The sequence below is a fragment of the Papio anubis genome, chromosome 11, assembly GCF_008728515.1.
Source record: "Papio anubis isolate 15944 chromosome 11, Panubis1.0, whole genome shotgun sequence".
NCBI lineage: Eukaryota > Metazoa > Chordata > Mammalia > Primates > Cercopithecidae > Papio > Papio anubis.
Window position 1 is genome coordinate 81,726,131 of NC_044986.1, and position 21,496 is coordinate 81,747,626.

General features: G+C 41.4%; 1 long non-coding RNA gene across 2 annotated transcripts in view; it reads right to left on the minus strand.

Annotated features, from left to right (window-relative positions):
• LOC108587595 overlaps nucleotides 1–21,496 on the minus strand; it is a 63,790-nt gene that overhangs the window by 26,417 nt on the left and 15,877 nt on the right. The window contains exon 4 of one of the 2 annotated variants that reach the window (XR_002524290.2): nucleotides 20,116–20,222. The exons of the other annotated variant lie outside the window; for it this stretch is intronic. This is a non-coding gene — a long non-coding RNA (uncharacterized LOC108587595). Of the gene's footprint in view, nucleotides 1–20,115; nucleotides 20,223–21,496 lie in introns of those variants that run through there. 2 annotated transcript variants of the gene reach the window in all.

The following is a 21,496-nucleotide window of genomic DNA, read 5'->3' on the forward strand; positions in this document are numbered from 1 at the left end:
TCTTGTGATAGTTTGCTAAGAATGATGGTTTCCAGCTGCATCCATGTCCCTACAAAGGATGCAAACTCATCCTTTTTTATGGCTGCATAGTATTCCATGGTGTATATGTGCCACATTTTCTTAATCCAATCTGTCACTGATGGACATTTGGGTTGATTCCAAGTCTTTGCTATTGTGAATAGTGCTGCAATAAACATACGTGTGCATGTGTCTTTATAGCAGCATAATTTATAATCCTTTGGGTATATCCCCAGTAATGGGATGGCTGGGTCATATGGTACATCTAGTTCTAGATCCTTGAGGAATCGCCATACTGTTTTCCATAATGGTTGAACTAGTTTACAATCCCACCAACAGTGTAAAAGTGTTCCTATTTCTCCACATCCTCTCCAGCACCTGTTGTTTCCTGACTTTTTAATGATCGCCATTCTAACTGGTGTGAGATGGTATCTCATTGTGGTTTTGATTTGCATTTCTCTGATGGCCAGTGATGATGAGCATTTTTTCATATGTCTGTTGGCTGTATGAATGTCTTCTTTTGAGAAATGTCTGTTCATATCCTTTGCCCACTTTTTGATGGGGTTGTTTGTTTTTTTCTTGTAAATTTGTTTGAGTTCTTTGTAGGTTCTGGATATTAGCCCTTTGTCAGATGAGTAGATTGCAAAAATTTTCTCCCATTCTGTAGGTTGCCTGTTCACTCTGATGGTAGTTTCTTTTGCTGTGCAGAAGCTCTTTAGTTTAATTAGATCCCATTTGTCAATTTTAGCTTTTGCTGCCGTTGCTTTTGGTGTTTTAGACATGAAGTCTTTGCCCATGCCTATGTCCTGAATGGTACTACCTAGGTTTTCCTCTAGGATTTTTATGGTATTAGGTCTAACATTTAAGTCTCTAATCCATCTTGAATTAATTTTCGTATAAGGAGTAAGGAAAGGATCCAGTTTCAGCTTTCTACTTATGGCTAGCCAATTTTCCCAGCACCATTTATTAAATAGGGAATCCTTTCCCCATTTCTTGTTTCTCTCAGGTTTGTCAAAGATCAGATGGCTGTAGATGTGTGGTATTATTTCTGAGGACTCTGTTCTGTTCCATTGGTCTATATCTCTGTTTTGGTACCAGTACCATGCTGTTTTGGTTACTGTAGCCTTGTAGTATAGTTTGAAGTCAGGTAGTGTGATGCCTCCAGCTTTGTTCTTTTGACTTAGGATTGTCTTGGCAATGCGGGCTCTTTTTTGGTTCCATATGAACTTTAAAGCAGTTTTTTCCAATTCTGTGAAGAAACTCATTGGTAGCTTGATGGGGATGGCATTGAATCTATAAATTACCTTGGGCAGTATGGCCATTTTCACGATATTGATTCTTCCTATCCATGAGCATGGTATGTTCTTCCATTTGTTTATGTCCTCTTTTATTTCACTGAGCAGTGGTTTGTAGTTCTCCTTGAAGAGGTCCTTTACATCCCTTGTAAGTTGGATTCCTAGGTATTTGATTCTCTTTGAAGCAATTGTGAATGGAAGTTCATTCATGATTTGGCTCTGTGTTTGTCTGTTATTGGTGTATAAGAATGCTTGTGATTTTTGCACATTAATTTTGTATCCTGAGACTTTGCTGAAGTTGCTTATCAGCTTAAGGAGATTTTGGGCTGAGACAATGGGGTTTTCTAAATATACAATCATGTCATCTGCAAACAGGGACAATTTGACTTCTTCTTTTCCTAACTGAATACCCCTGATTTCTTTCTCTTGCCTAATTGCCCTAGCCAGAACTTCCAACACTATGTTGAATAGGAGTGGTGAGAGAGGGCATCCCTGTCTTGTGCCAGTTTTCAAAGGGAATTTTTCCAGTTTTTGCCCATTCAGTATGATATTGGCTGTGGGTTTGTCATAAATAGCTCTTATTATTTTGAGGTACGTTCCATCAATACCGAATTTATTGAGCGTTTTTAGCATGAAGGGCTGTTGAATTTTGTCAAAAGCCTTTTCTGCATCTATTGAGATAATCATGTGGTTCTTGTCTTTGGTTCTGTTTATATGCTGGATTATGTTTATTGATTTGCGAATGTTGAACCAGCCTTGCATCCCAGGGATGAAGCCCACTTGATCATGGTGGATAAGCTTTTTGATGTGTTGTTGAATCCGGTTTGCCAGTATTTTATTGAGGATTTTTGCATCGATGTTCATCAGGGATATTGGTCTAAAATTCTCTTTTTTTGTTGTGTCTCTGCCAGGCTTTGGTATCAGGATGATGTTGGCCTCATAAAATGAGTTAGGGAGGATTCCCTCTTTTTCTATTGATTGGAATAGTTTCAGAAGGAATGGTACCAACTCCTCCTTATACCTCTGGTAGAATTCAGCTGTGAATCCATCTGGTCCTGGACTTTTTTTGGTTGGTAGGCTATTAATTATTGCCTCAATTTCAGAGCCTACTATTGGTCTATTCAGGGATTCAACTTCTTCCTGGTTTAGTCTTGGAAGAGTGTAAGTGTCCAGGAAATTATCCATTTCTTCTAGGTTTTCCAGTTTATTTGCGTAGAGGTGTTTATAGTATTCTCTGATGGTAGTTTGTATTTCTGTGGGGTCGGTGGTGATATCCCCTTTATCATTTTTAATTGCGTCGATTTGATTCTTCTCTCTTTTCTTCTTTATTAGTCTTGCTAGTGGTCTGTCAATTTTGTTGATCTTTTCAAAAAACCAACTCCTGGATTCATTGATTTTTTGGAGGGTTTTTTGTGTCTCTATCTCCTTCAGTTCTGCTCTGATCTTAGTTATTTCTTGCCTTCTGCTAGCTTTGGAATGTGTTTGCTCTTGCTTCTCTAGTTCTTTTAATTGCGATGTTAGAGTGTCAATTTTTGATCTTTCCTGCTTTCTCTTGTGGGCATTTAGTGCTATAAATTTCCCTCTGCACACTGCTTTAAATGTGTCCCAGAGATTCTGGTATGTTGTATCTTTGTTCTCATTGGTTTCAAAGAACATCTTTATTTCTGCCTTCATTTCGTTATGTACCCAGTAGTCATTCAGGAGCAGGTTGTTCAGTTTCCATGTAGTTGAGCGGTTTTGATTGAGTTTCTTAGTCCTGAGTTCTAGTTTGATTGCACTGAGGTCTGAGAGACAGCTTGTTATAATTTCTGTTCTTGTACATTTGCTGAGGAGTGCTTTACTTCCAATTATATGGTCAATTTTGGATTAAGTACGATGTGGTGCTGAGAAGAATGTATATTCTGTTGATTTGGGGTGGAGAGTTCTATAGATGTCTACTAGGTCTGCTTGCTGCAGAGATGAGTTCAATTCCTGGACATCCTTGTTAACTTTCTGTCTCGTTGATCTGTCTAATGTTGACAGTGGAGTGTTGAAGTCTCCCATTATTATTGTATGGGAGTCTAAGTCTCTTTGTAAGTCTCTAAGGACTTGCTTTATGAATCTGGGTGCTCCTGTATTGGGTGCATATATATTTAGGATAGTTAGCTCTTCCTGTTGAATTGATCCCTTTACCATTATGTAATGGCCTTCTTTGTCTCTTTTGATCTTTGATGGTTTAAAGTCTGTTTTATCAGAGACTAGGATTGCAACCCCTGCTTTTTTTTTGTTCTCCATTTGCTTGGTAAATCTTCCTCCATCCCTTTATTTTGAGCCTATGTATGTCTCTGCGTGTGAGATGGGTCTCCTGAATACAGCAGACTGATGGGTCTTGACTGTTTATCCAGTTTGCCAGTCTGTGTCTTTTCATTGGAGCATTTAGTCCATTTACATTTAAGGTTAAGATTGTTATGTGTGAACTTGATCCTGCCATTATGATATTAACTGGTTATTTTGCTCGTTAGTTGATGCAGTTTCTTCCTAGCCTTGATGGTCTTTACATTTTGGCATGTTTTTGCAATGGCTGGTACCGGTTGTTCCTTTCCATGTTGAGTGCTTCCTTCAGGGTCTCTTGTAAGGCAGGCCTGGTGGTGACAAAATCTCTAAGCATTTGCTTATCTGTAAAGGATTTTATTTCTCCTTCACTTATGAAACTTAGTTTGGCTGGATATGAAATTCTGGGTTTAAAATTCTTTTCTTTAAGAATGTTGAATATTGGCCCCCACTCTCTTCTGGCTTGGAGAGTTTCTGCCGAGAGATCTGCTGTGAGTCTGATGGGCTTCCCTTTGTGGGTAACCCGACCTTTCTCTCTGGCTGCCCTTAAGATTTTTTCCTTCATTTCAACTTTGGTGAATCTGGCAATTATGTGTCTTGGAGTTGCTCTTCTCGAGGAGTATCTTTGTGGCGTTCTCTGTATTTCCTGGATTTGAATGTTGGCCTGCCCTACTAGGTTGGGGAAGTTCTCCTGGATGATATCCTGAAGAGTGTTTTCCAACTTGGTTCCATTTTCCCCCTCACTTTCAGGCACCCCAATCAGACGTAGATTTGGTCTTTTTACATAATCCCATACTTCTTGCAGGCTTTGTTCATTTCTTTTTCTTCTTTTTTCTTTTGGTTTCTCTTCTCGCTTCATTTCATTCATTTGATCCTCAATCGCTGATACTCTTTCTTCCAGTTGATCGAGTCGGTTACTGAAGCTTGTGCATTTGTCACGTATTTCTCGTGTCATGGTTTTCATCTCTTTCATTTCGTTTATGACCTTCTCTGCATTAATTAGTCTAGCCGTCAATTCTTCCACTTTTTTTTCAAGATTTTTAGTTTCTTTGCGCTGGGTACGTAATTCCTCCTTTAGCTCTAAGAAATTTGATGGACTGAAGCCTTCTTCTCTCATCTCGTCAAAGTCATTTTCCGTCCAGCTTTGATCCGTTGCTGGCGATGAGCTGCGCTCCTTTGCCGGGGGAGATGTGCTCTTATTTTTTGAATTTCCAGCTTTTCTGCCCTGCTTTTTCCCCATCTTTGTGGTTTTATCTGCCTCTGGTCTTTGATGATGGTGATGTACTGATGGGGTTTTGGTGTAGGTGTCCTTCCTGTTTGATAGTTTTCCTTCTAACAGTCAGGACCCTCAGCTGTAGGTCTGTTGGAGATTGCTTGAGGTCCACTCCAGACCCTGTTTGCCTGGGTATCAGCGGCAGAGGCTGCAGAAGATAGAATATTGCTGAACAGCGAGTGTACCTGTCTGATTCTTGCTTTGGAAGCTTCCTCTCAGGGGTGTACTCCACCCTGTGAGGTGTGGGGTGTCAGACTGCCCCTAGTGGGGGATGTCTCCCAGTTAGGCTACTCAGGGGTCAGGGACCCACTTGAGCAGGCAGTCTGTCCTCGCTCTCAGATCTCAGCCTCCTGCTGAGATCCACTGCTCTCTCCAAAGCTGTCAGACAGAGTTGTTTCCATGGCCTGCAGAGTTGCTGCTTTGTTGTTGTTGTTGTTGTTGTTGTGTAGCCGTGCCCTGTCCCCAGAGGTGGAGTCTACAGAGACAGGCAGGCTTTGAGCTGCTGTGAGCTCCACCCAGCTGAGCTCCCAGCAGCTTGTTTACCTATCACTTAAGCTTCCTCAGCAATGGCGGGCGCTCTCCCCAGCCTGGCTGCTGCCTTTGCCGGTAGACTTCCAGACTGCTGTGTTAGCACGAGGGAGGCCCGCGGGCGTGGGACCTCCCGCCAGGTGTGGGATATGATCTCCTGGTGTGTTTGCTTAAAGCGCAATATTGGGGTGGAGCACCCGATTTTCCGTGTGTTAGGTTCTAGTTCCCTTGGCTAGGAAGGGATTCCTTCCTTTGCGCTTTCCTAGGTTATGCCTCCCGCTCAGCTCTCGCCGGTCGGCTGCAGCAGCCGACCAGCACCCATCAGTCCGGGCACTCCCCTGCGAGATGAACCCAGTACCCCAGCTGAAAAATGCAGAAATCACCGGTCTTCTGTGTCGCTGGCACTGGGAGCTGGAGACTGGAGCTGTTCCTATTCGGCCATCTTGCTCCGCCCCTCGCTCCTTATTATTTAAACACACACCTGGCTCAAGAGTCAGAGAAGCTGAAGCAGGATCCAGGGGAAGGTGAAGCAGGTGCGGGACCAGCTGCAGATTCATTCCCACAGTTGGGTCAGCAGATGAGCAACAGTGGCTGACCTCCAAGGTGACTGCCACTGTCTTTCTGTCTCCAGGTCTCCCCATGACCCACCCTGACTGGAAACATAGAGGAAAGGGAGTTCTAGAAAGTGTGGTTTAGCATAGCCAAGTTAACAAAGACACCAAACACAACAGCATTGATAATGGAGTTTAAAAGGGTGATCCTAGATGTTCTAAGATTTGGTTACTCATATTGCAGCTGGATACCCGATGCATCAAAAAGATGTTGGGTTTCCTGCAAAGTCTCATGAATACATTATTTGTTAATTTTGTGGCCCTCTGTCACTCTAATAAAAGACAACTTAAATCTTGGGTTTCAGCTGTAAAAGCCTCTATTAATACATTCGAGCTGTGAAGAAGCAGGATCAAGGTCAAGTGGGACAGAGCCTTTCCTCCTAGAAGGGAACTGTTGACGACCTGCTGGACCTTGCTCAGAGGGTGATCCAGTGTTCTAAACACGGTGGGACAGGAATAGCTGAGTCCAATCTTACCATGAGGCTTTGCTTTACTAGATGTACCCTGAGGATGACGTTATTAATGATAGGTGAGTAGATAGATGGATGAATACATGCATAGCTAACAGTGTGTGTAATATAAAAGCAAAATAATTGCTCAAAATTATGACTATTCTTAGTGTTGAATTTTCTCTGTGTATTGTCATACAAAGAACCACATGTGATCAAATAAGCAGTGTCCTCAGCAACATTCTGACAGTACTCACAATACCAGGTTTCACAGGGTCACTCCTTATTGTGACCTTCAATTTAATCAAATGGCACCACACAAAAGCGCAGTTTAATAAAGTGGTTTACAGGGGCCCAGGAAGATATAGCTGAGCCAGAACAACATTTTAACACATAAAACAGTGTGTTTCTATTTTTCTGCTACTATTTTTTTCTCCCTATTCTTACCCAGTTAAACCTCAGAGAAGGGTTATTAGAGCCTTTTGAAGTTTTAAAAGTCTAATTCTTGGAGGACAGAGGACACTTAAAAAAAACCCAGCATGTTGGAGCAGAACATAGTCTCTACCTCCAGACACATGCCCCCCCGGGTTCCCCAGGTTACAAAGAGGAAAAAGGCTGAGAGGCACATGGCACAGAGCAGAGGGTGTCAAAATCAGGGTTGCGGTCTCCTTGAGGCTTCATGGAGACAAAGAGGCAAAAAAGGAAACAGTGACTCAGTCAGAACAATTTAGAACATGTTGCACTAACAAACAACCCCCAAATCTCAGAGACTTCAAATACCAAAGTTCATGTCTTATTTATTGTATGAACCCAATGGTGTCCTTGACAGGGCTTTGCTCATTCTAGGTATACAGAGACCTGGGCTGACAGAGCAGCTACCATATTGAATGTTGCCAGCTGCTATGTCAGAGGAAGAGAAATCACTGTTCTCAAGCTGAGAGTTAAATGCTCCAGCCAAGGTGATGCCTATCCCATCTGATCAAAGCTCACTGGCAGAGCTAGTCAGATAGCCCCACTCAACCTCAGGGGTCCAGAGGAACCATCCTACACGTGTCTGAAAAGAGGAAAGAAGTGTCTATCTATGAGCAGCACTGATGAAAACCCCGGTCAGCATCCAGGAATAGCCCGGCCTCCATCTGAATAAACACCATAAAAGCATATCCTGAGCCTTTCTGGCCTCAGTTTCCTCCTAGGGAAGTGCTGTCCTTCACCTATATGGGGGTGCTGATTTCAATTTCCCCTCCATTGTGATCCGGGAAGATCTCTACGGACAGTAGCCAGCAAGTCACCTATTGACTTTCATGCAGGAGTTAAGTCCCATAGTCCTATAGGATACTGCTTGTTTCTCTGCAAAAGGGGCCCAGGATTCTAAGTACCTAAAAGAAAGAGTGGGGCCTAGGGCACTGTGGCAGTGATGTGAAAGACAAAGATTATTTTGGGTGGAAATGGAAAGGTTTCCTCTGAGGTGATAGCTTCCTATAGGTGTAGTCATTCATTTACAAAACATTAATTTGGAGTGGTGTCTCTTTCAGATTCTGTGGTAGGCAATGAGGCATTTTGCTACACTTACTCATGGGAAAATATTCCAGTCTTTTGAGGATGTGCAATGAGGTTGTATTGATGAAATTTTCAAGATTTCATTTAATTCTCACAATTTTATGGTAAGTCTGTGAGTGATATTTTGTATATCCATGCAAGCAAGATTATGTAAAAATAAAGCACACAGTTTTTTTATTTTTTTATTATACTTTATGTTCTAGGGTACATGTGCACAACGTGCAGGTTTGTTACATATGTATACATGTGCTATGTTGATGTGCTGCACCCATTAACTCGTCATTTACATTAGGTATATCTCCTAATTCTATCCCTCCCCTCTTCCCCACCCTACAACAGGCCCCAGTGTGTGATGTTCCCCTTCCTGTGTCCAAGTGTTCTCATTGTTCAGTTCCCACATATGAGTGAGAACATGTGGTGTTTGGTTTTCTGTTCTTGTGATAGTTTGCTGAGAATGATGGTTTCCGGCTGCATCCATGTTCCTACAAAGGACATGAACTTATCCTTTTTTATGGCTGCATAGTATTCCATGGTGTATATGTGCCACATTTTCTTAATCCAGTCTGTCATTGATGGACATTTGGGTTGGTTCCAAGTCTTTGCTATTGTGAATAGTGCCGCAATAAACATACATGTGCATGTGTCTTTATAGCAGCATGATTTATAATCCTTTGGGTATATACCCAGTAATGGGATGGCTGGATCAAATGGTATTTCTAGTTCTAGAACCTTGAGGAATCGCCACACTGTTTTCTACAATGGTTGAACTAGTGTACAGTCCCACCAACAGTGTAAAAGTGTTCCTATTTCTCCACATCCTCTCCAGCACCTGTTGTTTCCTGACATTTTAATGATCACCACTTTAACTGGTGTGAGATGGCATCTCATTGTGGTTTTGATTTGCATTTCTCTGATGGTGAGTGATGATGAGCATTTTTTCATGCACCTGTTGGCTGCATAAATGTCCTGTTTTGAGAAGTGTCTGTTCATATCCTTTGCCCACTTTTGGATGGGGTTGTTTGATTTTTTCTTGTAAATTTGTTTGAGTTATTTGTAGGTTCTGAATATTAGCCCTTTGTCAGATAAGTAGATTGCAAAAATTTTCTCCCATTCTGTAGGTTGCCTGTTCCCTCTGATGGTAGTTTCTTTTGCTGTGCAGAAGCTCTTTAGTTTAATTAGATACCATTTGTCAATTTTGGCTTTCGTTGCCATTGCTTTTGGTGTTTTAGACTTGAAGTCCTTGCCCATGCCTATGTCCTGAATGGTATTACCTAGGTTTTCTTCTAGGGTTTTTATGGTTTTAGGTCTAACATTTAAGTCTCTAATTCATCTTGAATTAATTTTTGTATAAGGTGCAAGGAAGGGATCCAGTTTCAGCTTTCTGCTTATGGCTAACCAGTTTTCCCAGCACCATTTATTAAATAGGGAATCCTTTCCCCAAAAACACACAGATTTTAAAGTCAGGCAGAATTTAGTCAAATTCTGTCCCTAGAAAGCCTGTGACACCTCAGATGATGTACTTCATCTCTCTTAACTTTTCTTATGCAAATAAAAATGATTTTTATATTGCAGGGTTGGCTTTGCTTACCTTAAAGTGGAGATACTATTTATATTAGTGTTGACCCTAGAATTAATTATTAAATCCAGGGCCAACATCAGTGCCAAAGTCAATGTCCCACATTCGTATCTTCAGTTCATAAATATATGTAAACTGATTAACACAGAACATGGTACACTGGAGAAATGATTACTACATTATAGCTATTATATCTATTAATCTGTAAGATGTATATTGATTAATTTCAACAATCATTTATTCATTCCTGCTACTGACGAAGCGTTACAGAGATGAATAAGATTTGTTTCAGGGCCCTCAGATCTCCCTACTAAGTGACGGTGACGTTTGTTTAAGATGAATGCAACACTCTACCCTGCAGAGAGTGGACTCATAATAGAGGTGAGCTTATATGGAGGAATTGGCGTGAATCACAGTCATTGTAAATATTAGGTAAAGACAGGAGATTTGTAAGGACAAAAAGAAGGAGCTGTCCGACATTGAAAAGAAGATACTCTAGTGCGAATATAGCCAACATGGAAAGGGGCAATATAGAGGGTTTGGAACTGATAAAGGTAAAACAATGGAAAGAAATCATCAGAGAAATTTAAATGAACTAACAATATGTAGACAGACATTCATTCAAATCTTTACAACATTATAACAAAATAAATAATTCAAGATGGAGTGAGTTCCCTGAATCTCAGTGCTATAGCTAAAATGTAAGAGTTCTAAATCTATCACACAACATCTAGGACACAATAAGTATTTAATAAGTGCTTTTTTGTTATTTCTGAAATGACTTTATTAGATTATAGACATATTATCAATGAAAATTATGCCATTTAATTTTCTTAATGTCTTTTTAAACAGTAGGGAAGACATCATACATTAGATGTGAAACTATGTATTAATATTAATTTTTACTCCATAATCCTGTTTCTAGAAATATACCTTTAAGATTCATTATATATGTGCCTACAGATTCACTGTCATGATGTTCATCTTAACTACAAAAATGTCGTAAACAGCCTCCATCCCAGATGTGTGTAGGGCGGGGAGGAGACAGAGGAATTTCAATAATTTATGGTACATCCATTCAATAAAACATTGTGCAGACATTAACATTTAAGGTTTAGAATATTTAATCACAGGAAAGGTAAGTCACTTTCCTCTTCCACTTCTATGAAACCATGCTCTCACACTGCCCCTGCCCCTGACTTCACTGACCTCTCCTGCTTCCGTCCACTTCATTGACTGTTGCTTCTCTTGCCAACTGCTGAACTCCTCCGAGGGTCTCCTCTGATCTCATATGTACCTTGTTCTATAAATCCAGGGCCAACATCAGTGCCAAAGTCAATGTCCCACATTCATATCTTCAGTTCAGGCCTCTTCTCTGAACTCCAGATAAGCAGACCTCATGACCTACTTAAAACCTCCACTTGGATGTTTCACAGCATCTCAAATAACACATACCTAAAATGAAGCCCTCAATTTCCCCATCCCTATCTCCTCTCAAAGAAAAGCAACTCAAAGTTAGTCTTCCCCTAGCCAGATCCATATCAGTAAGTATCACCACCTTTTTTAAAAGCCTTGAAGATATAAGTGACCACCCACATCCAACCATTAGCATAGATGACTGGTCTATTTCCAAAGTATATCTCAGAAGTTTCTATTTTTCTCCATCCCTGATGCTACCAATGCAGGCCTTGCCACCATGGCACGTTGCCTGGAGCACTGCAATAGCTTCCTAATTCGTCTCTCAGCTTCTGATTTGTCCCCTCACAATATGTTCTCCAGACATTGGTCAGAGGGATGCTTTCTTTAAAACATTATAAGATTAAGTAACACACTCTCTTGCTTACAATCCATTCATGGCTTCCTTCTTTATTTAAAGTAAAATTTTCTTTACCTTAAAAGACCCTATTCTTCTTATCCAATTGACTTCTTAATTCCTTCTGTTTCCACCCTGCTGCCCTCCGCCAGTCCCTCCTGCACACCAAGGTCCTTCTCACAACAAGGCCTATAAGGTTGCTATCCCCTTCACTGAGGTCACTATTCTGGCTGCCACCATGTTCCCAAACCCTCTGGTCTCAGGCTGCACTCCAGCCATATTAGTTTTTGCTTCTGTACTTTATCCTCATCAGAATACTTTACTTTAAGCTCTAATGTTAAGTTTCCTGGCTGCTGTCTCCCTCTGTGCCCTGTCAGTTCTAGGAGGACATGGGAACTACTAATCAACACTGCATCCGCAGGCCTGGAGAGGCCTACACAAAAGGGGCATTCACACATGCTTTATAAATGAATAGATTGTTAATCAATGCTAAACATCAGGTTTCCAAATAGGATCCTCCTACTATATTGGTAAAACCAGAAGTATGAGGGGAGTGATTGTGTGTGTGTGTGTAAAAGGATTGGAAAGATTTAAACCAACATATTAACCTTGGTAATTGATGAGTGAGGTATTATTTATAGATGATTTGAGTCTGTTTTCTATTTTCCAAAGATTCTGCATTGCATATATGATTTGGATCATAGGGGAAAATGTTATTTTTTAAAAGATGCCAATTTTAAGTGAAAGTTTTCAGTAGGCAGGTGTGACCTGGCTGATCTCTGGAGGTCATTGGTAAATGCTCTGGTTTCTGAGAATCTCTCTCTCAAGCAGACATAATGAGCACATCCTTGAGTTTGGCCAATTTGTTGATTTTAATTTGCTCAGGAGTGAATCCATTTCCCCGAGGCTCGACTTCATCCCCCCACTTTCCTTCCTAGTAAGCTGAAGAGTCCCCGGCCCCCTCCTGCTTCTCTCTCATTGAGGTTTTTCTTATCTCTTGCAATAATTGCAGAGTGTTAACCCTGGATCAGAGGACAGAAAGGAGATAATGCCTTGAGCTTAATTCAACCTGCATTTTAACAAGCTACCTTCTGGTTTCACAGGATACACCCCACAGAGGCGATTACAGAAGTCTGCCTCCCTGCCTTGCTTTCTCCCCACTGATCCTCTGATCTCTCCACCCGCAGGAGCTGTTCTGCCCCAATTCCCAGGGCAGTCAGGTGGCAGGGCCCTGAATCACCCTCCCCAAGGACTGACCTAGAACAGGGAGTTCGAACACAATGATTGACTCTAAAGGCCTGGATTCCCCCTCTTTCAGCAGGAATCATGGAATACCACTGTAGGTCTGGCCTCAGACTTTTGTATCCATTTCCACCTACAAGCACTTACCCCATATTAATTACACGAGAAATGTTTGAAGTTCTCTGCAAGCTAACTCAGGTTACCTCATGTGATCATGTTACTTTTTTGAATGCTTCATCTTATAATATGCATAACTTCTCCTTGCTCCTTTCCAAATTAAAGTTATGTTCATCCTTAACTGCTCATCTCAAGAATCCTCCTGGGAAGCTTCCTGAATGCTCTTTGCTGTGCCCTCCCTGTCCTTTTTGCATGCCCAACTAAACTAATTCACTTTGTCCTGGACCAATGGAGGCAGCTGGCTTCTAACAGACCACGCCAGCACTTGCACATAGGAACCAGCCCCCAACTACTAGGGAAAGAGCACATGCTCCTGTCAAGGTACAAAATCGTTCTATGTACAGTTCCTCCATCATCTTCCTGGAACTCTGCTCCTTAACTCTCCACTCTTTGTCCAATATTGGAAGCATCACATTTCCAACATTAGCTTTGGCCCATCAAATTTGGAGGCTTGTCTGGACTTGACGGATGCCACTCCCAGCTAGACACAGAGCGACCTTTGCTCTCTGGAGTTTGGAACTACACTCCGAGTGACAGGCACTCTCAAAGCTACACACATTCTCCACTCTGCCATGGGACAGAAATTTGGCAGCAGGTGAGTTGTGTCTGTTTACATTTTTGACTCCCCCAGCATACTGAGTTCTCTCGGGGCAAAGACCTGTCCCCATTCTGTGTGTTACCCATGTTTGGCAGAGTGCTTCGAAGCTGGAGGAGAAGGCTGGGAGGATTTGGTAAATGAAGGACTCTTTATATTCCCTAGTTGGTCCTCCTTGCAACACAGTGGCTGACTGTGAGCCTCAGTGGGGATCTTTGGGATCCACATTCCTAAAGAAGAGATCACTGGCTTCATCTCATTGCTGTGATGAGATAGGGTGCAGAACGGAGCCCCTGCATAGCAGCTAGGCCCCCATACATGGCCTCACAGAAGTGGACTTCTGTCTTGATCTCTGTGTGTGTGTGTGTGTGTATCTGCATGTGATGTGCATATGTGTATATGTGTGTGTTTGTGTGTGTATTTGTGTGTGTGTATTTGTGTGTGTATGCATATTTATGTGTGTGTGTTTTTGTGTGTGTGAAGAGCTCTACCTCACTATTGAATCCTAGGTTTACTGCCTAGACTCTGGTTATTGGCTGCTTGCATTTTAACCTTGATCTAGTTATTGGTTCTCCCTCACTTGGTGTCTCTAAATCCCCAATAAAGCTAAAGATCATCTTGCAGCGACTTTAAAAAAGATATTCCCATGTAACTAAATCATTTTTATATAAATCATGGTAATAGTAATGACCAGAAAGAAAAACACAGACAGGGAAAATATTGTTTTAAATTTCAACTAATTGTGGATTATTGGAGATAAGTGTAAAATACCTGTTTCACTGTTTTAAAATTTAAACACAAACTTCAATGGAAGTAACTCAACTTCTATTTGCTTGTCTCCAAAATTACCATTAATTTCTAATTTACCACTTAAACACAGGCACTTGGAGTAGCACAGGGCTGAGAGAGATCGGCTGCAGTAGAAGTAAGTTCAAATGACTGCCAACATTTTTTCTTTTTTAAGTTCCAGGGTACGTGTGCAGGATGTGCAGGTTTGCAACATAGGTAAACATGTGCCATGGTAGTTTGCTGCACCTATCAACCCATCACCTAGGTATTAAGCCAAGCATGCATTAGTTATTTTTCCTAATGCTCACCCTCCCCCAGCCTCCACTCCCCTGACAGGCCCCAGTGTATGTTGTTCCCCTCCCTGTGTGCATGTGTTCTCCTTGTTCAGCTCACACTTTTAAGTGAGAACATGTGGTATTTAGTTTTCTGTTCCTGCATTAGTTTGCATAGGATAATGGCCACCAGTTTTTTCTATGTCCCTGCAAAGGACATAATCTCATTCATTTTTACGGCTGCATAGTATTTTTGATGTATATGTACCACTGTTTCTTTAATAGATCAGTCTATTATTGATGGGCATTTGAGTTGATTCCATGTCTTTGCTATTGGGAATACTACTGCAATGAACATACTTGTGCATGTATGTTTGTAATGGAATGATTTATATTCTTTCGGGATATACTTAGTAATGGGATTACTGGATCGGATGGTATTTCTGGTTCTAGATCTTTGCGGAATCACCACATCTTCTTCCACAATGGTTGAACTAATTTACATTCCCACCAAAAGTGTAAAAGCGTTCCTATTTCTCCACAACCTCACCAGCATCTGTTGTTTCTTGACTTGTTAATAATCGCCATTCTGACTGGCATGAAATGGTATCCAATTGTGGTTTTGATTTGCATTTCTCATATGATCAGTGATATTGAGCTTTTTTTTTGATATGTTTGTTGGCCACATGAACATCTCCTTTTGAGAAGTGTCTGTTCATGTCCTTTGCCCTCTTCTTAATGGGTTTTTTATTATTGCAAATTGTTTTGAGTTCCATGTAGATTCTGGATATTAGAGCTTTGTAAGATGGATAGATTGCAAAAATTTTCTCCCACTCTGTAGGTTGCCTGTTCGCTCTGATGTGTTACGGGAAGTCAGGGACCCCGAACGGAGGGACTGGCTGGAGCCACGACGGAAGAACATAAATTGTGAAGATTTCATCTTAATATGGTCATTTATCAGTTATCAAATAATATTGTCATAATTTCTTATGCCCGTATTTACTTTAATCTCTTAATCCAGTTATCTTCATAAGCTGAGGATGTACATCACCTTGGGATCACTGTGATAATTGTGTTAACTGTACAAATTTATTGTAAAACATGTATGTTTGAACAATGTGAAATCAGTGCACCTTGAAAAAGAACAAAATTATAGTGATTTTTATGGGACAAGGGAAGACAACTGTAAGGTCTGACTGCCTGTGGGGTTGGGCAAGAAGAGTCATATTTTTCTTCTTACAGAGAGCCTATAAAAAGATGTGCAAGTAGGAAACATATCACTAAATTCTTCTCCTAGCAAGGAATATTAATATTAATACCCTGGGAAAAGAATGTATTCCAGGGGAAGGTCTATAAATGGCCACTCTGGGAATGTCTGTCTTGTGCAGTTGAGATAATGACTGAGATAAGCCCTGGTCTCCTACAGAACCCTCAGGCTTACTAGGGTTGGGAAAACTCAACCCTGTTAAATTTATGGTCAGACCGATTCTCTGCTCTCAAACCCTGTTTTCTGTTGTTTAAAATGTTTACCAAGACAATACATGCACCACTGAATGTAGACCCTTAACAGTGGTTCTGCTTTTGCCCTTTGCCCTGTGATCTTTGTTGGACCCTTATCAGTGGTTCTGCTTTTGCCCTTTGCCCTGTTCCCTCAGAAACATGTGATCTTTGTTAGACCTTTATCAGTGGTTCTGCTTTTTGCTCTTTGAAGCATGTGATCTTTGTACCTACTCTCTGTTCTTACACCCCCTCCCCTTTTGAAACCCTTAATAAAAACTTGCTGGTCTGAGACTCAGGCGGACATCGTGGTCCTACCAATATGTCATGTCACCCCTGGTGGCCCAGCTGTAAAATTCCTCTCTTTGTACTGTCTCTCTTTATTTCTCAGCCAGCTGACACTTATGGAAAATAGAAAGAACCTATGTTGAAATACTGGGGGTGGGTTCTCCCAATACTAATGACAGTTTCTTTTGCTGTGCAGAAAGCTCTTTAGTATCCCATTTGTCAATTTTTACTTTCATTTCAATTGCTTTTGATGCTTTTGTCATGAAACCTTTGCCAGTGCATATGTCTTGAATGGTATTGCCTAGATTTTCTTCTAGGGTTTTTATAGTTTGGGGTTTTACATTTAAGTCTTTATTTCATATTGAGTTAACTTTTATATAAGGTGTAAGGAAGGGATCCAGTTTCAGTCTTCTGCATATGGCTAGCCTGTTCTCCCAGCACCATTTATTAAATAGGGAATCCTTTCCCCATTGCTTGTTTCTGTCAGGTTTGTCTAAGATCAGATTATTGCAGATGTGAGGTCTTATTTCTGAGTTCTCTATTCTGTTCCATTGGTCTATGTGTCTGTCACCTTGCAGTATAGTTTGAAGCCAGGTAACATGATGCTTCTAGCTTTGTTCTTTTGGCTTAGGATTGTCTTGGCTACACGAGCTCTTTTTCGGTTTCATATCAATTTTAAAATAGTTTCTTCTAATTCTATGAAGAATAAATGGCTGCCAACTTTAAGAACTTACTCTGACAATAACAACATGCAGCTGCATCTATAGGTGCCTGGGGTCAGATGTATAACTGGTGTTTCTCAAAATTAATATGACTTTTGTTAAATATGTTTATTAAAAGATAAGTAGAAAAACTCAACAATAACTGGAGCAGTTGTTTATAAATTAGATCACAAAACAACAGGAAGGGGAGAACATTTTCTTACTGAAATTGTTTAGAATTGGTGGAGCCTGGGGATAATAGAGTTATGGGTTGAATTGCGCTTCTCCCATATCTATATGTTAAAGCCCTCACCCCTGGTACCTTACAATATGACTGTATTTAGAGATATAATTTTTAAAGAGTTAATTTGGGTAAAATGAGGCCATTAGAGTGGGGCCTGATCTGGTATTATGACTGGTGTTCTTATAAGAATAGGAAATTTGGATGCACAAAGAGACAGCAGGGATGTGTGATCACAGAGGCGAGACCAGGTGAAGACGTGGTGAGAAGACAGCCATCTGCAAGCCACAGAGAAAGGACTCAGGGGAAACCAACCTGCCCACACCTTGATCTTGGACTCCCAGCCTCCAGAACTGTATGGAAATTAATTTCTGTTGTTTAAGCCACCCGGTCTTTGATACTTTGTGATGGCAGCCTAAGAAAATGAATACAAATATAAAACATTGATTTTCAGAACATTGCAGTGTTCTTTTTAATTATTTACAAACAATGCAGCCCAGGGTAGACTCTGCTCCTGCTTTCTCCATCTAATGCTGCTTATCCCTCTGTTCTATGTAGGATGCCCAGGGGCCCTCCAGTCTGAACTGACAGCCCTAGGGCCAAACAATGTTGGGCCCATTTCTGCAAGGAAACCATAATTTCCTGAAAATCCTAAAAGATAACTGGAGCTTAAAGCTGTCCCATAGAAAATACCCACCCCAGTCACAGAGGCAGAGACATATTCCAGAAGATATTAATACATGTCTAGGGATGGCAGTGCTTGTGGAGGCTGTTCCATGGGCGGTGCCCATGGGAGAGACCATGGGGCCACAGGCAAGATGCTTCCCATACCTGCTCCATGCAGGAGGTCATGAAAGCAAAGACAGAATTGTCTACAGAGATGTTCCATACACATAGCCTTAGAGGCATCGACAGATGGTACAGAGAAAAATGCCCCTATCTGCGATCACACACTCACCCAGGGATTGATCTCAGATGCAACCCTGGAACAGGGGCCAGACATGACACCAGTGATCTTCAGATACCAGTGGGTATTTCAGGAAACACACTCTCGTCTGGAGATCAAAGAAGCCCAGCAAATGTTTCACTAAAGGTAGCCTGAAGAGATGATCCCCAAAGCTCAGGACAATGACATCCCAAGGTCAGAGAAAGGAGCAAGAAGGTCCCAGATAGCAGTCTTTGCAGAACTTCCCTCTAGAGACCTGTCGCTCTATCTCCCCTCTTTGTTTGGCACCCAGCTCCTTTTCTCTCTGCCAAGAGATGGGCCCTCGGTCCTCAAGGTGCAGACACAATTTCTGAGTTTGTTTGAGAATGCCATCCTCATCCCCTGGGCTTAAGTCAGAAGATAGGGCATTGTCACAGGATGTGGAGTTGAGGCTTTTCATAAGGAATAAAAGTTTGCAGAGGATAGAGAAAGCCCAGGAAAGCACATCAGGGTTGAATGGGCTAGAGATGTTTTCCCTGCAAACTCCAATCCTCTTCTCCGCTTTTTTCTAAGCAAGTTAGCACTTCTCTAAAACTGAATTATATTACAAATTATAAGTAATTACCCAAGTAAGGAATGATTGGTAACAAAGGCAAAGGACAGAGAGGTACAGGCAAGGTTTATTCAGGAAGTGCTAGTTGGACCACGGGGAGCTCAGTCCTTCCATGAATATCTTTTTTCCTCCTCCCATGATGTAGTCATCCACATTCCCAACCACCTCCTCACTCTCCACTCCTGCACCTGATTCAGAGCCCCTCTCTGACTTTCATGTTTGCTCTCTCTTTCTCTATTACCCAGTGCTGCAGTGGTAATAATTGCATGTATAGTCTGGGTCATTATGCTGCCTCTGGGGATCCCACTCCTGAGCTCATTCAGGCTGGCAGTTGCTTGGGAGAGGCAAACGCCCCAAAGGGAACTCAGACAGTTTTCAATTATAGATCAGTAGAAATCCCCCTGCTGAGAGTGCACCTTTGGAACACTTGTAGGCAAGCAGGGGCTGGGCCAGCAGGTGGGAGGAGAGCTTCAGTAGATGTGATGCATTGGGAATTTCTATCCAACTTCCCCTGGCCTCTCCATCTATTAGCACCTACCTGCAATGGCATAGAATGGATAACGGCAAAAGGTGCAGTTACTTCTATGGGTAGAGGGGTTTTGTTATTGATATCGGGTTTTAAATTGCCATGGCATTATGGTAACAAAAAGCAGACCAACTTTTAGTTGATATTAGTATTGCTTTTAAATTTCCTGCAAAGAATGCACCTCTTTATGATGGGCACCCAGGACAGACGTCCCCACTGCCCAATCCTTGACATGCTACTGTCCACCTGGGCATCAGTGGCCTTGCACACTAGTAAGCATAGCCAATCACTATCTCAGACCAATCAGATTGGCATCTCCATTTCCCAAGGTGTGAATAATGGAAAAGCTGAAAAAAAAAAAAAAATCCCTTGAACAAGGGACAAGCTAACAACTTTTCTTCCCTGTAGTACTATAAAATTCCTTCAGAAAAAAATAAAAACAAATCAGGTCCAACAGAGATGCCTGGGGGGACCTGGAGTTCTTGCAGTGATAGAAAATGTGGTTTCCCAGTTAATACAGTGGTTTTCAAACCTTGGTCGTATTCATCTATTTACTTCTAGACAATTTCGCATGATTTTTTTTCCATCAGGACCAATAAATGATTCTGCTCTCTGAATATTTAGGGTCTCACTTTCCTTCTTAGATGGTTTGTGCTTGGCAAAAAAAAAAAAGTGCATGAAAACAGAGTTGGGGGAAGTTGAAAGGACTCTAAAATGAAAGAAAGGAGACACAGTTTCTAATTCTGGCTCTCCCATTCACTAACTTGGGGACTGTGTATATAAGTCAGCTCAGCCTGCTACAGTGAAATAGCAAACTAATTGGTTCACACAACAGAAATAAATTTTTTAGGCTAGAATTCCCAGGTCAGGGTACAGCAGGGTTGATTTCTGGGGCTCTCTTCTTGACTTGCCTTCTCATCTTCTCACTGTGTCCTCAGAAATCAGGGCCAGGTTGGGGTCGGGAAGTGTTGGGGAGGGGTGGGGGGGAGAAGAGACAGAGAGAGGTGAGAGAGAGAGAGAGATAGAGATGTGACTCTTCTTATGAGAACATTAATCCTATCAAATGAGGGCACCATCTTTATGACGTCATTTAACTTAATTCCTTAATGACTTCCTCAGAGGCCCCATCTCTAAATATAGCCACATTAGGCATTAGGGCTTCAACATATGAATTTGGGGGTGAAGCAAACATTCAGTCAATGACACCGTAAAACTCATCTTCACCTCTCTTAGCTTTAAAAAAGTGGGTAAATACTTGCCTTAAATCATCAAGTGAGAAAACAATGGAAAACAACATAGCTAGACATTTAGAGAGCGTAATATCAACTAAAAAACTATTATCATCATCATTATGCCAGCTTCAGATTACTAAAGTTTTGCACGGTGAAAAACCAAACTTAAAGATTTCTGAGTCCAGTCTCCATGATGTAGCAAGGAGGAAAGTGGAGCAGGGGAATTTGTATCAGAAAAATAGACTTTGGAGTCAGATGGGTTCAAATCATAATCTATTAGCTGTGTCATAATCTAATATTACTACAGTTAGCATCAGTTGCCTCATTTGTGTAAGAAAAATAGTGCTTTTCTCATGATGATGAAATAAAATACAGAATTGGAGTAATCACATCTCTTGTTGTACACCTGATTTTTCTGGTTCATGTAGTTTAGATTGGACTATATCCAGACTATCCACAGGGGATGGTCAGACGGACCACACCTAAACCAATCACTGCTCTTCATGGTTTTGGCCATGATGAATGGATCAGCTGTGGATGGATAATCTAACTTGATCCAACAGGTAGCACAACCCAAATGCTCAGTGATAAAAAGGCCATCTCTTCTTTCTATTGCTTCCGGAGGAAGGTACTCTGTAAGCTTGAAGCTGCAGCACCATCTCATCATCTCAGTTGAAGAGCCTGCCTGACATGGCAATGGGAGCAGTCAGGGAAGCAGAGCTGGAAGATTCTGGGATATTTGTTCCAAATGACCCATTTGAGCCCCTGGATCCAGCCATTCATTCTAAGAGTCAGCTCTTCCCTGGTATTTACGTGAACCAATAAATTGCTTCCCATTTTTAAAAAGATATTTTGAGTTGCATTTCTTTTATTTGCAACTACACAAAAGGAACAATTAACAGAGTAATTGGACTCAAGAGTGGGCTAGTAAAAGTTACAAACCATAATATGGAAAATGAATTTATCAC